General features: G+C 37.1%; 1 non-coding gene across 1 annotated transcript; it reads left to right on the forward strand.

The window, feature by feature from the left end:
* Positions 1–274: 274 nt before the first annotated feature.
* On the forward strand, positions 275–381 carry LOC145560983 (small nucleolar RNA R71). The gene has a single exon (XR_014093570.1). It is a non-coding gene; the product is annotated as a small nucleolar RNA R71 (small nucleolar RNA).
* The last annotated feature ends 14,531 nt before the right edge of the window (positions 382–14,912 follow it).

The following is a 14,912-nucleotide window of genomic DNA, read 5'->3' on the forward strand; positions in this document are numbered from 1 at the left end:
AGATGAATTAGAATTATTAATATTGTCTAATTTCTGGCTAATAGATTGCAATTGTGCTTGCAAAAAGGATATAGAATCGACTTGATGTTTTCCCTTATTTGCAAATCCTCTGGGATTCCCATACTGGGAATTATGAATAGCCATCTCTTCGACAACATTGCTCGATATATTCACGTCCAAATTCATAAATCTTTCGTTAGCTGCAGAGTCCAAAATCATTCTTGAATTATATCCAAGCCCATTGTAGAAAGCTTGGATTATCTGCCACTGTTCTAGTTTATGATGGGGACATTCTCTCTGCAAATCCTTAAATCTTTCCCAAGCTTCATATAAAGATTCATCCGCTTCTTGGGAAAAATTTAGGATTGAACTCCTTAACAAAGCTGTCCTCTCTGCAGGGTAATATTTATTATAGAAATTCAAAACAAGAGTATCCCAATCAGTAATACCAAGTGCAGTTCTATTCAATCCATTATACCATAATTTAGTTTTACCACACAAAGAAAAAGGAAAAAGAATCTCCCTGATTTGGTTTTGTGTGACCCCAGCTTGCCTAATGGTGTTACAATATTGACAGAAATCTGCAATATGAAGATTTGGGTCTTCACCCTTAGCTCCGCTAAATTGCTTTCTTTCAATCATAGTAATAAATTGGGGTTTGATCTCGAATTGTACTCCCTCGAGATTTGGTGTAGGAGAAAGATGTGGAAAATCTGTCAGGGACGGCTGCGAATAATCGCTAAGCTTGCGAGGTGGAGGTGGTGGCGGTGGATTCATGCTTGATTCCTGATCTGTACTAAACAAACAAATATGAGAAACTATCTCAACGAACTTGCGTGCTCTGAGACGAGAGAAAAAAAAATAAAAATAAAAATAATAATCTAGACTACAAAAATAATCAGAAATAAAAATAAAACCGTTTCCCCGGCAACGGCGCCAAATTTTGACAGGCTAAAGTCGTAGTCACCTAATCAAAAGTAATTACCTAAGTCCTCTAACTAAAGTAGATAGGGAAGTAGGGTCGAATCCACAGGGAAACAAGTCTTTCGATTCCTAATTAATTATCATAATCTAAATTATTAAAGTAACCAAGAGTTGTTGTGATTAAAGATTATACTACGAAGAATATTAGTAAGGAAAATAAAGTAGGGAGAAAACAAATATTAAAAGGCCTAGGGCATAGGATCACCAATAAATAATATTTCAGGGTAAAACATAATAATCAATCATTAATGTATCAATTAATCAGATCATAAAGGGCTTTCGCTACGTATTATAATCACAGAGTTAATTTACCGGTATTAAATCTCATCTCTCGAATCTCGACTTAACCATTTATAAATTACCCTGCCTATTGAAACTAGGCCTAAATATCAATTCTCATCTCTCGAATCTCGAATCAATATTGCTAAACTCATACAAGTAAACCAGCGCTAATCTAGTTGCAGAGCATTAAATCAATCAATAGGAAATTAATCTAGCATTGACAATTAACAATAATAAATTACCCCTTCATATTATTTATGGATCCCCACAAACCCTAGAAAGAAAACTACTCGGACATAATTAAATCTAAAATAAATAAAGCGATTAAAGGATACATAATAATAATAACAAGAATGAAATAAACTCGTATTGAAAATAAATAACAAAATTAGAGTAAAGCGATAATAAATAAATAAATTAAAGTAGAACTATACTGTAGTAATGAAAATCTCACGGAAGTTGGAAGCAACATAAAGTAAAGTCAACTATCTCTAATATTCTAAGCTACTCCAATAAAAGCTGCGGAAGAAGTTCTAAAATATAAGCTAATGATTATCAAAACTAAAGAAAGCTGACAAAGTCTAAAAACTAATCTAAGAATTATATCCCCCCAAAAAATCTTAGAGCATTCCCATTAGTGAGGAGAATTTTGCTCATGAGCAAAATTCATGAGGAAAATTGCATAATTTGCTTTCCCACCAATGAGCATTACAAAATATGCTCATGAGCATATTGAAATTTGCTCATCCTATGAGCAAAACTGATAGTGAACAGTGATATAGTGGGGCCCACAGCAAGCACTAACGTCAATTTTTTTTTTTACTTTTCGCACCCTCAAAACGACGAGTTTTGGGGTTTGGTCTGAACAACCATCCTCCAAAACGCGTCGTTTTGAAGGCAGCAAAGCAAAAAAAAAATTGCAATTAACGGCTGACAGGGCGCGTCAGTCCAGCCAATAGGAAGCTGACACGCGTCCCTGTCAGCCTTGTCCTCCAATCAAAAAATTCAACTGTTTAGCAACGGTAATAAAATGAAAACGGTAATTTGACCGTTTTATAATTATTAAAAAAAAAATAAATTTGTCGTAAGATTACAATTTAATAGAGTATTAATCGTACGTTTAAAATCTAGGTTCGTTATTGGTTTGTAGTATTAAATGTATTCGTACGCTAATTAAATTTTATGTTGTATTACATTTATAATTAATTAGCGATTAAATTTCAATATTTTGAATGAATATTTAATAATTGTATTAAATTAAATAAAAGTATAATTGTAATTAGTACCCATAAATATTAATTTAACCAAAACATATTAAATATTAATAGGGTGATGTGTAAGAGAGAGAGATATTGGTGGGGTATGTGAAAAAGTAGGAGAGAGATTGATGAGCATTTTTTTTTTGCTCACTAGTGGGATAGATTTTGCTCACTAAAAATGCTCATGAGCAAATTTAGTTGGGAAGAGAGAGAAAGTGGGTAGAGAGAGAATGAGGAGAATTTTTTTTGCTCACTAGTGAGAATGCTCTAATATAGCCCAACAAACCGACATAGCAACATTCCAGCTTACTCGCCCGATCGGGCATTGGGTCGCCCGATCGGGCCCGCTTCCTTCACGCCCAGTAATTCTGATAGTGGGCCTTTTCTCCCTTGGGCTTATAACTGAACTTATATTGTATTGTGATTTGTTGGCCTCATAACTTAGCCCGCATACTAGCTTGGTTTGTAATAATAGCTTGTAAAACTTGGACACTTCTTTACCAATCAAGCCTTTAATTACCGAACTAAATTTATTTAGTACGGCCCTTAGCTCTAAATACTCGATCATAAAATACGATCATATTTCAATATCTTTGTAGTGGCTCAAAAATCTCGGGAATTGTCATAATTTTGCAAATTCCTACAAAATAATATCAACTCTACAAAACACTAGAAATCGTATATTAGTAATAAAAATAGCTCCGCAGAGCTCAAATAAGCACAAATATGACCGTGGGACGGGGAATAAAAATATATATAAAATAGACTTATCACCAACCTATTAAATCATACAAAATTTCTATGGAGGATTGAGCCCCCAAGGGAAGTCGTGTCTTGATGTCGGAGCCGGAGGCCCGATTATGAACAAGAACGAAGAAGAGGTTGTATATATAACTGAGGATGTAGTTCGTCACTACAGGATTGGCAAAAGGGAGAGAGAGAGTCCGTAAGCATGAGTGGCTCAACGGTTTATTCGGTTGATCAGCTTAATGCAATCAATAACTTTTTTTCCCAAATCTCAAACTTGGGAAAGGAGATGACATTAATTAAAGCCAAGCTAGAGAGTGCCTCTTCGATTGCACCAAGTCTTCCCTCCCACATAAAAGAGAAAGGTACACCTTCTAACTCTACTCCTCCTTCTACTTCGAGTAATATGCCAAGTGGTTGTGTCTTTTGTGATATTTGTAGGTCTTATGACAATGATTCTTCAAATTGTCTAAATGCTTTTGAGAAATGTGATGATGTTGAAAACAATGATTGTGAGCAAGTGAATTTTGTTTCTAATAATAACAATGGACAAAGATTTGATGGTCCAAGGAATTTTGGGAATAGGAATTCTCACCAACAAGGTAGTTTTGATAAGTACAACAATGGTGGTTATAGGAACCTAGGAAATAAAGGTTTTCAAGGTAGCTATAATAACCAAGGTTATAGTAATCAAAACCAAAGCCAAGGGTATGTAAATCAAGGCCAATCTCATGGCTTTGGTGGTCAACACAAAAATTTTGGTAACAATCAAAGCCGAGGTAATTGGAACAATCAAAATAGGCGAAATTTTAAAAACAACAACCAAAGGGGACCCCCACCCGGATTTGCTCTAAGACCTCAAGGAAATGGTGATAATTCTTATGCTCAACCTCCATCTTCCAAGACTACCTTAGAGGAGATCATTGAGAACCAAACCAAGATTTTGAACACCTACATGTCGGTGAGTGAAAAGAAGTTCAATGAGATGATGACACACAACAAGATGCTTGAAACCCAAATCACTCAACTAGCTAACACTTTGAAAGATTGTGCTAGCCCTTCTTCACTACCCTCTCAAGGAGTTGATACTAAGGAACCCGTTTATTCTATCACCACAAGGAGTGGAAAAGTGCTTGAAGAGAGAGTTTCTAGGAATAGTGAGGAGGATGAGAGGAACAATTATTGTGACTCAAGTGAGGAAAAAGAGAAAGATGTGTCAAAGAGTGTGACAAAAGGAGGAAGTTCGTGAGAAAAAGAAGAGTGTTGAGAGAGTGCAAGAGGAAGTGAGAAAACCCGACCTTCCATATCCCCAAAAGTTTATGAGGAACAAGTTAATTAGATGAACAATTCTGGAGATTTCTTGACATTTTGAAGGAGGTCCATATTTCTATCCCTCTCACCGAAGTTATAACCCAAATGCCTAGATATTCTAAATTCCTTAAAGATATTTTGAGTGGCAAGAGAGAGTGCAATGAGGTAGATTCGGTAGAGCTTAGTGAGTGTTGTAGTAGACATTGGTTTGAGCTTTGTCCTCAAGACCAAGGACGAAGAGGTAATAGACATTCCACATTGGTTTGAGCTTTGTCCTCAAGAGGAGGAGGATGGTTTCAAAGAAGTGGATGGTGTTAACCCGTCTACAAGAAGGAAGAAGGCTAAGAAAAAGGCAAGGGCTTCTAGGAAGAAGCGGATGAGATTGAAGTTGAAGAATGAAAAAGTTGTTTTTGAAGTTCAAGCAAACGAGGTTTCATCAAGAAACAATGAGGAGTTGCTACAAATTGAAGAGAAGTTTTTACCTTCCGCCAGAGTAAGGTGGTGTCCTTTGACCCTCCATGATTTGGAGGAAGGGTCGAGCTTAGGACCTTAAGCAAGCGCTTCCCGGGAGGCAACCCGAAGATTTCTAACCTTTCCTTTTGTTTTCTATTTTCTTAATTTTCTTTCTTTAATTTTCTTTTCTTTCACTTATTTTCTTTTGGAATTATAGGGTAATTTATGGATATGGATTAATTCAAATGAGCACGAGCATTGGATAGGAGTTTTTGCGGTTTTCGTTGTGATGTATGTTCAATTTTATCGAATTTTTGAGGCAACAAGGGTAAGAAATATTAGTGAGGTAAGATAGGGAAATTATGCTAAAGTTTGAAGAAAATTTGAACTTGGTGAGTTCATTGTGGTGCTACCATTATTTTAGGGGTGTTGAACCCACATTCTTCATGTTTATAAAATGATCATTACAATGGGTTCAAAAATCCCAGGATGATATTAAACGATAAGCCCACAGATGAACGCACCAAAGAAGCTAAAGACCAGGCTAGCTGATTGGCGCGGGGGCTCCAAGGGAGGGCGCGGGCGCGCAGCCTAGCCGCACGGGCGCGCACCCCTACAGGCCGAGACTTACTTTTTCTTCTTTTCCTCATTTCTTCTTCTTCCCTATCTCATTCAAACGCACACTCCTTTCGTATTACTCTTGAAACCGCTCAAACCCTTACCCTATTCATCTAATTTCATCAAAAATTAACAAATTTTCAATCAAAAATCATCAAATATTTCTACATGTTTATCCTTTCAAACAAAAACTACACTATTTTCATTTATTTCAAGCTTCAATATCTCTCATCCGTTGTTGAAGAAATTTGGGCTTTTTCGTTTGTGAGGGAATTGGTGGCCAAAGCTTGTTCAATCTTGCATCTTGTATGGTATAAACATCCTCTTTTACTCTTAAATGCATAATTATATCATATAATTGCAAGTATTGGATTGTTGATAGTTGTGAATAGTAGTAGTATGAATTTTGGTAATTTTGATGATTGATGTTGAATTTTGGTTGATTATATGTGTTGTTGTTGATTGTTATTGCCTCACATTGTGTTGTTTGATGTTTGTGTAGCTAAATTGATCATAATTGTTGAGAATTGTTGAGGTCGGATTTTTGGTAGTGCTAAATTGATATTATTGTGCATTGGTTCTTGGTTCCTTTGTGATTGGTGTATGGTTGGAATGCATTTGTTGACTTGAATTGGTGGTGATTGTATAACTTTGGGATTGTTTGATTTTGGTAGTGAGTTGTTGCTTGACGGTATTGGTTAAGGAGTTTGATTGAGGCATTCTAAATTGTTGGTTGGAGTTTCTTATGGTGATTGTGGTGTATTGTGATTGGATTGTTGAGTTACTATCTTGAGAATTCACCATGTCTAAACACATTAAAAACCTCCTAAAGAACCGAAAAACCAATGTAACCATTGAAGAACCCGCTCCTTCCCCCTCTACCTCACAACCTCGTCAACCTACCCTTATCCCCGAGCTACGCATCAATGACCCCATTCAAAAGGCTAGATACACCAAGCTTACAGAAAACCGTTCCCTTAAACCTTCCCGAAACTATTTCAACCCGGACATGATTAAGTTGGGCATTGATGAAGATTTAAGGGAATTGCTCAACAATCTCCGTTTGGGATCATTTGTGAGTCGGAGCTTCCGTACCTAAGTTCAACCAACTTTGGAATTCTTGGCCACGGTTGATCTTGTGGTGGCCGAGGGAGGTTACTGCCGTGTTCGGTTTCGGCTCTTCAACATTCAATTTGATCTATCTCTTGAAGAGTTCAATGCGGCTCTAGACTTCCATCCAAACTCAGATATTTTGGATCATGAGCTCTTTTTCAATGATGAATATGATCAAAATTCATGGTGGAACGACATTTCTGGGTGTGGTGACTTTGTGACCCGGTATGCCAAGATTAGTAAGGTTTACCTGCCATGTCTCCGGGTTATCCATCGGCTTTTGGGGTATTTGGTATTTCTGAAGCAAGAGTTGGGAAAAATGAGTCAGTTAGAACTTTGGATTCTTTGGGTGGCTACTCGTGAGGAGTACCGAGGTTGCCTAAATTTGGGATAAACTTTTGTCAAGTATTGCCAAGGACTGCAAGATAGGGATTCCGGCGAGATCCTTTGTTGGAGCATGGTCACAAGGCTAGTGACCAACCTTGAGCTCGGGCATTATTTGCCGTCTTGCACTCCGGTGGGGGATGTTGATTCTCTCTACCTCGATGTCCGGAAATTGAAGCAAATACAGTTCTTAGCAAAGAATGAGGACAACGAGGTGTTTGATTGGCTAAAGGGATAACGTGCATTGGTGCTATCTCCCTAACCCCTCCTTGACTTCTCTCCACCGCGAGAATGTGGAAAACATTTGGCATGTCTCCAAAAGCCACCGCCCTCCCTACTATGATGATGATGAGGATATGGATAAAGAAAAGGAAGAAGAGTCGCAACAACATCAACATCAACAACATCAACAACAACAACATCAACAACAACAACAACATCATCATCAACAACAACAACAACAACAAGAGCAACATCACCAATTTGCTAACTCCGACTTGAATGCCTTTACTGCTCAAATGAAGGGCATGCAAATCCGGTTGGAGGGCATGTATGATCAAGACTTTGAGGCCCTCTATTCTCATGTAAGAGGGATTTCGGAGATGTAGTAAGGTGTGTTTCTCCAACGTTAACATTTATATGATGCGGGTGTTAACCGGGGAGACATCACTCCCCCGGTTAACTACCCTTACTTTCCACCCCAATATGGTCCTGTACCATCTTTTGGGGGTGATGGGGTACCCACTTACCCATATTGTCAAGGACCCCCGGGGTCCAACACCGAGACTCGCTCATTCCCCGATGAGCACGGTAACTATGATTATTGTGTTCCCAGTGGGAGTGACTTTAGGGGTGATCCTAACTACCCCTATGTACACCCCGAGCACCCTCTACCGCTCGCCTAGCCCGAGAAATTCACTCCCCTTGTCCCTTGGCAACAAGATAACTGTAGGGGCATTATAGTTGGCCACCTTGTTACACCGGGGGATAGGATCCTTATGGTCCCCTATCTGGGTTTTCCTATGATGGGGATAACAATGATGGCCCCGGACCGAGTGGTAGTGGTAGCTAGTTCCCTCATTTTTGTGTCATTTGCCTCCATCCCTTGTCTTATATGTGCTTGCTTTGTTTGATGGGATGTTGAGATGTATCTATGATTAGCTTGGGGGAACTTTTCCTTTCCTTAGGGTTTTATCTCGGTAGTCAATTTATTGTTGTAGCTCACCTTGTTTCTTTCGCCTCTTTGTATGATGGTCTCTTTCTTGATTTCTCTTTGATGGTGTTTTCTCATTATTGGTCTTGTTGTTGTTGTGATGATGATGCTTGAGTTGCTCCCTAGAATCAAAACCCCTAATATCAAAATCCCATGAATCCAAACACTTGAATCCAAATTTTGTAGCTTAGTACTTTGTTGATTAGTTAGATGTTTAGTTGGTTCTTTAGTTCTTATTTTCTTATTTTTACTTTCTTGATAGTTTAGTTCCGCTTCTTTTTGCTTTTTATTTTCTTTCCTTTCGTTTTATTTTCTTTTCTTTTCTTTTGAAGTTACAAACCGTTTTCTTTGTCTATAGTTCTCTTTTCCATTTTTGTTCTCATACGGCTTTGATGATGATGCTTTGTTTCTTGGAGTTCATGAAGTGGTTGATTCTTCACCTTACTATTTTAGCATTGCTCGGAAGCCGGTGAGATCTTTCTTATTTTTCTTTATCTCTTTTATTTTCTTGGATGCATAGTTTAGGATTAGTTTTAGAAAAAGTTGAATGGTTCGAGGATGGATGCTTTTAACACCTAGAGTGTTTGGGATCATTGGCGATGTTGTCATTTGATTACTTGTTTATTGATTGGGAATTACATGCATGTTAGACTTGCATATTCGTTTTATTCTTTATTTTCCTTCTTTTCCTTTATCTATGTTTTTCTTTTTCTCCTTTCTTATCTTTTATTTTTCTTTCTTCTTGTTTTTGGTTTTTGGTATGTTTTAAGGCTTTATTTGTCACTTTTTGTTTTTCCTTTGAATTGGACTATATACAACCGATTTTTGCTTTTGAATGAATATCTTCCTAAATAGTATGGGTATGCACGGTTTGAGAATATGCTTGGTTGACTCTAGGATAGGTGTATGCTAAGGTAGCATGTTTTAGAACTAGGGGGATCATGAAACCGGATTCTACTTGTTTGTGGCATATGGGAAGTTGCTTCCTATGGTCGATTTGACACCTATAGTGAGTTTTTGCTACATCCATGTGAGGTTCATCATTTTTCAAGCCTTCTACATATTTTGCATGAACGGCATGGATCCTTGACTATTGCGGACCTAATCTTGAATCTTGACTCATAATTCTAAAACACGAGACCGAACCATCTAGGGATGACAAAGGCATCTTTTCGGGGTGGTAATTTTTCTTTTCTAGGTTAACTTTCTTCTTTTTAGTCCATTGGGTTTACATTTGCCTTCTTGCTAACCATTTGAGTCTTTTCCCATCTTTTCAAGCCACATCTGTATAACATTGAGCCTTTTGTTTCTTTTTGTTCCATTTTTGGTTTTTGTGAAGCAAATGGCCATGTTTTTGGAGTTTGTGGTATATAAGTATGGATTTTGGTTCCTTTTGTAAGCAAGCTTGTGTTTTGTATATTTCGTGAATAATGGCAAATGATTGGTGGAAAAAGCCGTCCTAAGTATAAAAATGGCAAGGACTTAATAAATGCAGAATTATAAAAGCCGTCCTAAGTTTAAGAGGCATGGACAATTGCTTTGAAAGAAATAAAAAAAAAAAGAATTGGAAATAAGAAAAATCAAAAATATTTTGATGTGATTCTTTTCCCATTTTCAAGCATTAAGGACAATGCTTCCTTTAAGCTTGTGGGAGAAGTGTTTATGCTCTTTGTATATATGATTGTGGTTATAGCTTTGAATAAGCTTGGGGGAGTTAGTTTGTTTTTGTTTGGCGATTGCTTGATTATGAGGAGAAGGTTTGATCACCCTTTGCTTTACTAATTAGGAATACTGCCAAATTCTAAAATTTTAAGCCTACCCTCACCCTTTTTGCCGTTACATTACAACCATTGGGAAAGACCTTTTGACCTAGAGGTTGAGTCAAATTTCGAGGGCATTATGAGTTAAAGCCTAAAGAAAGGGGATGCATAGTCAAGACGTCGTGTAGCTCAAAAATGTGTTCTTTTCCGGCTCCTTCGAGGAGCTATTGAGATGCTCATTAAAGGGAGATTTGAGACTACAGGGAGAACGCGGTAAGATTGAACGGGATGAAGGTGAATTGTTATAACTAGTTCTCTATGCTTAGCATACTCTATGTTTCAATCAACCTCAGATATCTTAAAACGTGCTTACCCCTATTTGCTTAAGAAATATGTTTATTCATTTCAAATGTGGTCATTTTGTAAAGTCCAATTCGTAAAGGTTTCAATTTTGTTTTTCTTTCTTTTAGTTTCCTTTTTGTGGTTTGCCTCACGTATGTTGGTGGAGAGTTATAGGTTAAGCTCTTAGGAAACCTTTACGAGACCTCACTCGTCCTCATAGGTGACTTTTAGGTTTAAAGGGCTTGTTGTAGCTAAAAATAACCGTGATTCCTACGTTAGTGAGTCTTAGTCGATATTCCCGTCTTATGTCTTTATTTTTCTTTTTGAATAAGTCTTTAATCCTTATTCTTTCTTGCTTTGTTTTGCTCGAGGACGAGCAAAAGTTTAGATTGGGGGAATTTGATGAGTGTCATTTATGGCACTCATATGGTTCTTTTTAGGGTGAATTTCATGCTATTCTATAGCTCTTTTACTTAGCTTTTCCTAATTTTACTCTTTATTTCTTTTAGTTTGCATTTTGTTAGTTGGATTTCTTTCTTTATGCATTTCTTGGTATATTTTGTTATTTTCTCTTTTATTTGTTTGTAATCCTTTATTTTTCAAGTTAAGGTCGTTATCCAAGCTTCCCGAGGCCTCTTCCCAAGTTTGGCATTGATTAGGATGTCTAATGTTCTCTATTTGAAGCTTAAGCATGGAGAAGTGCAAGTTCCTAAAGTCCTTAAGCCGTGCATTCAAGCCGTTGGGGCATGATTTCTCGTGTTGAACCCACAAACATGGAGTTTAGAAACTGCAAGGTCCCGTGTTTATTAAGAGCATTAAGTGGAACGCACGAGGAGCATCAGCAAGATAGTAAAGAGGGTTGCCCTGTTCCAAAGCGCGGGCGTGCGCGACTATAGCGTGGCTGTGCGACCTGGTGGTGCGGGCGCGCCTCTCTCGGGTGCGGGCGCGCCTGTCTGGGTCTCTATTCCGTACCCTGATTTGCGCAGCCGCGCTCTCCCTTATAGTTGGCCGCGCCTGTACGGGTTTATTTGGGGACGATCTAACTAATTTCTCTTAGTTAGTTTTACTATATATAGATTTTCTTTTTATTTTTAGAGAGAGTGGATTTTTTCAGTTTTTAGAGAAGAATTAGAATTAGAATTTTAGAAAGAGAAACTCTAGATTGTAGAGAGAGAAGTTCTTGATTGATGATTGAAGATTGGTAATTCTAGCATTTTCTCCATTGAATTGAAGCAAGTTTGTAAGGATTTCTTTTACTTTAATGCAATCTTTAGCTTATCATCTCAATTGTTTTGTTGATTGTTCATGTTTGAATTTAATTTGTGATTGAATTATTTTTATTGATATGATGATGATGAAAGTGTTGATTAGCTTAGTTTTGGTTTTGATTTCAATGGATTGCGAGTAGTTTTTTTTCTAGGGGAATGGTGAAGCATATATGAGTAATGGATTGATGCTAATTGGGGGAAATTGATGGAGTTGTTGTTGTGATTAAATTGGTTGATTGATTAAGTGCATGTGTGTGATTAATTGAAGAGTAGCTAACTTTGATTGTTACACTAGAATGCATTGTAAGCTCGCATTGATACGGAAAATTGATTTGTGGCTTGCTTTTGTCGATTGAGTAGGTTTGCAAGGTTCCTAGTTAGAGTCTCTCGTAGTTGACGCTAGCTTGACCTCTACGAGATTGGCCTACCTTACTCTCTTGATTGCTTAATTGATTTTCCCTTGCAACACTCGACTTAGTCATCTCCAATACCGATTAGCTATATCCATTCCGCGTATATGCGGATCCTAACCCTAGTTCTTGATAAATTTGATTTTGTTTTGATTGTTTGATTGTTTAGAATATACACACTTCACTTCATTGCTTCGAAATAGCTTAGCTTTAACATTAGCATTCACCTCCCGTTCCTAGTGGTTCGACCCTCGACTTTCCCTGTGCTAGGTATAAGGGTGTGTTGAGAGATTACAAATTTTGTTTTAACCGAGGGTAGATTAGTTTTCAACGACCTAGTCTCCACCTTAGATCAACATATCGAGGGACTTTAGACCAGTGATGACAAGATTGAGAGGACATCATCCCCTTTATTATTTTTAAACCGATCTCTTTTCATGACTTGACATCACCTAGAACACCTTTACTTGTAAAAGCGTTCTATAATTGCGAAGGATCAATCTAGATTCTTTAGCGTGTTAAGACTAAAAAATAACTTTTTTTATACCTTTATAGCTACTTGTTTCAAACACTTAGCGAATCAAGGATCACTTCGACATCCTTAACATTTCTAAAAGATTCTCTATTCTTTGAGAACTTTGAAGAATAAGCCTCGGATTTTCCTTGACTACTTTGATCCTCGTCTATTCTAGACTCGATCAAAGTGGGGGGGCTAACCTGTAGACATCTACTTTTGGCCTCCTGTCCTGACAGGAAGTGCAATGACGATAAATAAAACCATCTTCGTGTTGGATCAACGTGAAGAATAATTGTGAATAATTGATTTAATCACAAAAAACACAAAATGACTAGCCTCACCCAAAAAAAAATGCAATAAGGTCCAATTAACTAAGCCTGATCATTATTAGGCTTAAGCCCGAGCTTAAAACCTAAAAATGACGGATTTAGAGGCGCCTAGGTTAAAAATTAATGCTACCGCAGAAAATCCGCGCGCTTCTCAATGAGTTGCGCTGGTCTGGTGCGAGCAACTAATTTAGTTACGCGCGACACCCAGCGCAACTGCTAGTTATGGGCTTGCGGAAGATTCATAATTTCATGAAAATATAAAATCGAATCTTACCATAATACCGCGCGCAAGACATTTAGTTGTGCTTCCCATAGCAGCACAACAAATCACTTACTCTGGGATGCCACACGAAACTCATTCAGATGCACGCAACACCTGCTGTGGCAGAATGTTCAAAACCCTAAATGCACCCATTCCATATAAATAGAGGCTCAAACAGACAAAAATTAACCTAAAACTCTGGCAGAAACTTTGTGAACTTGTGTGCTACAAAACCCTTTTGTCCTAAATACTCACCCCCCCCCCCTCATACTTATTACTACGGTGGAGGTTCCCGAACAACAAAGAGTTTATAAGTGTTCTAAACGAAGATCTAGAAAAGAGAAGTGGTAAAATCCCGAGCACATAGATCAATCACCTTTATTTTATTGTTTAAAATAACTTTAATTAATTAATTAGAGTTGTTTGATCACTTTAAACGGACTTTTAATTAATCAATTCCACATATTTTCTTGCGTTAAATAAGAATAGAATTGAATAATTAATTGTTGATTGATCACTTAAGCCAAGGTGAATCGTGTTTATTTTTTTTCTATTCACGAATAATATTGATTAAATAAAGAATAACGACTTTGCAATGTAATTCCCACGTGATTGATCCGTGTAAATAAAATCAACTTAGTTTTAGGTATCACATTGCATATATTGTGTTGGTGATGAAGTTGTGAAAAGGAAAAGCTAGTAGAGGCACTACTAGGGCTAGGATAGCGATTCCCCTCTAAAGGGAACATTATCTTAGTACCCTCGCTCCCGAAATCATTTCTTGTTTATGTAGACCAATTTGGGCATGGGTAAACTTACGATTCGTGCTAATTGTCCCATGAACTCTACTAATTGGGAGAAAGTCATGAACGAGGTTTATAAGTTGTCCTAAAACTCATTGGCGACTCCTACTTGTTTCTTACAAAAATACGTGATGATAGGATCAATTCTAATTCAAGGTCCCCCAAACAGTCAGGAATTCAAATCCTAATACACCTTAGTATGTGTAAAGTCCTAGGCTTTTAAAGGGCCACGGGCATTTAAGGAGAAGGGTCCCCTACGATGGGGACACCCTCCTTACAGAAAGTATAGGTAAGCTATATTATGGTCATAAGTAAGCAGTCAAATACTAATTTACAAATATGTTTCACATTGTAAGGCATATCAACAACCATACATATTAAGATATGACAGTAAAAAAAGATTTAACACAACATACTAATAAATGCAAATAAGCAATAAGTCAAAAACTTTATAATATGAGAATACAACCATTAATGCACTTACCTTAGTAGTTGGATATCAGAGAGAATGATCAGCAAAGAATCTTAACTCTAAAATAGAATTCAAGTGTACGTTTTATATGAGGAAAGTAATCTTGAATAGAACAAGGGAAACATCAAAACTAGCTTATCTCTATAGCTGAAGCATTTTCATTAGCTAGAAAAGTAAAGCTGTGCAATGTTCACCGGATATAGTTCAAGTTTCTTATAGTTCAGGTTGTATAATGATACAAGTAACCCAGCTGTACGCTACTTTGTTGAGACATATGACTAATTTGACTTCTATATTGACATATTAAAATACAAAAGATTAAAAAAAATAAAAATAAATAAATAAAATAACAATTTTTTTAAAAAAATTATTGCTATTTTTTATT

The sequence above is a fragment of the Chenopodium album genome, chromosome 9 (genome assembly GCF_948465745.1).
Source record: "Chenopodium album chromosome 9, dcCheAlbu1.1, whole genome shotgun sequence".
In the NCBI taxonomy this organism is placed as follows: domain Eukaryota; kingdom Viridiplantae; phylum Streptophyta; class Magnoliopsida; order Caryophyllales; family Amaranthaceae; genus Chenopodium; species Chenopodium album.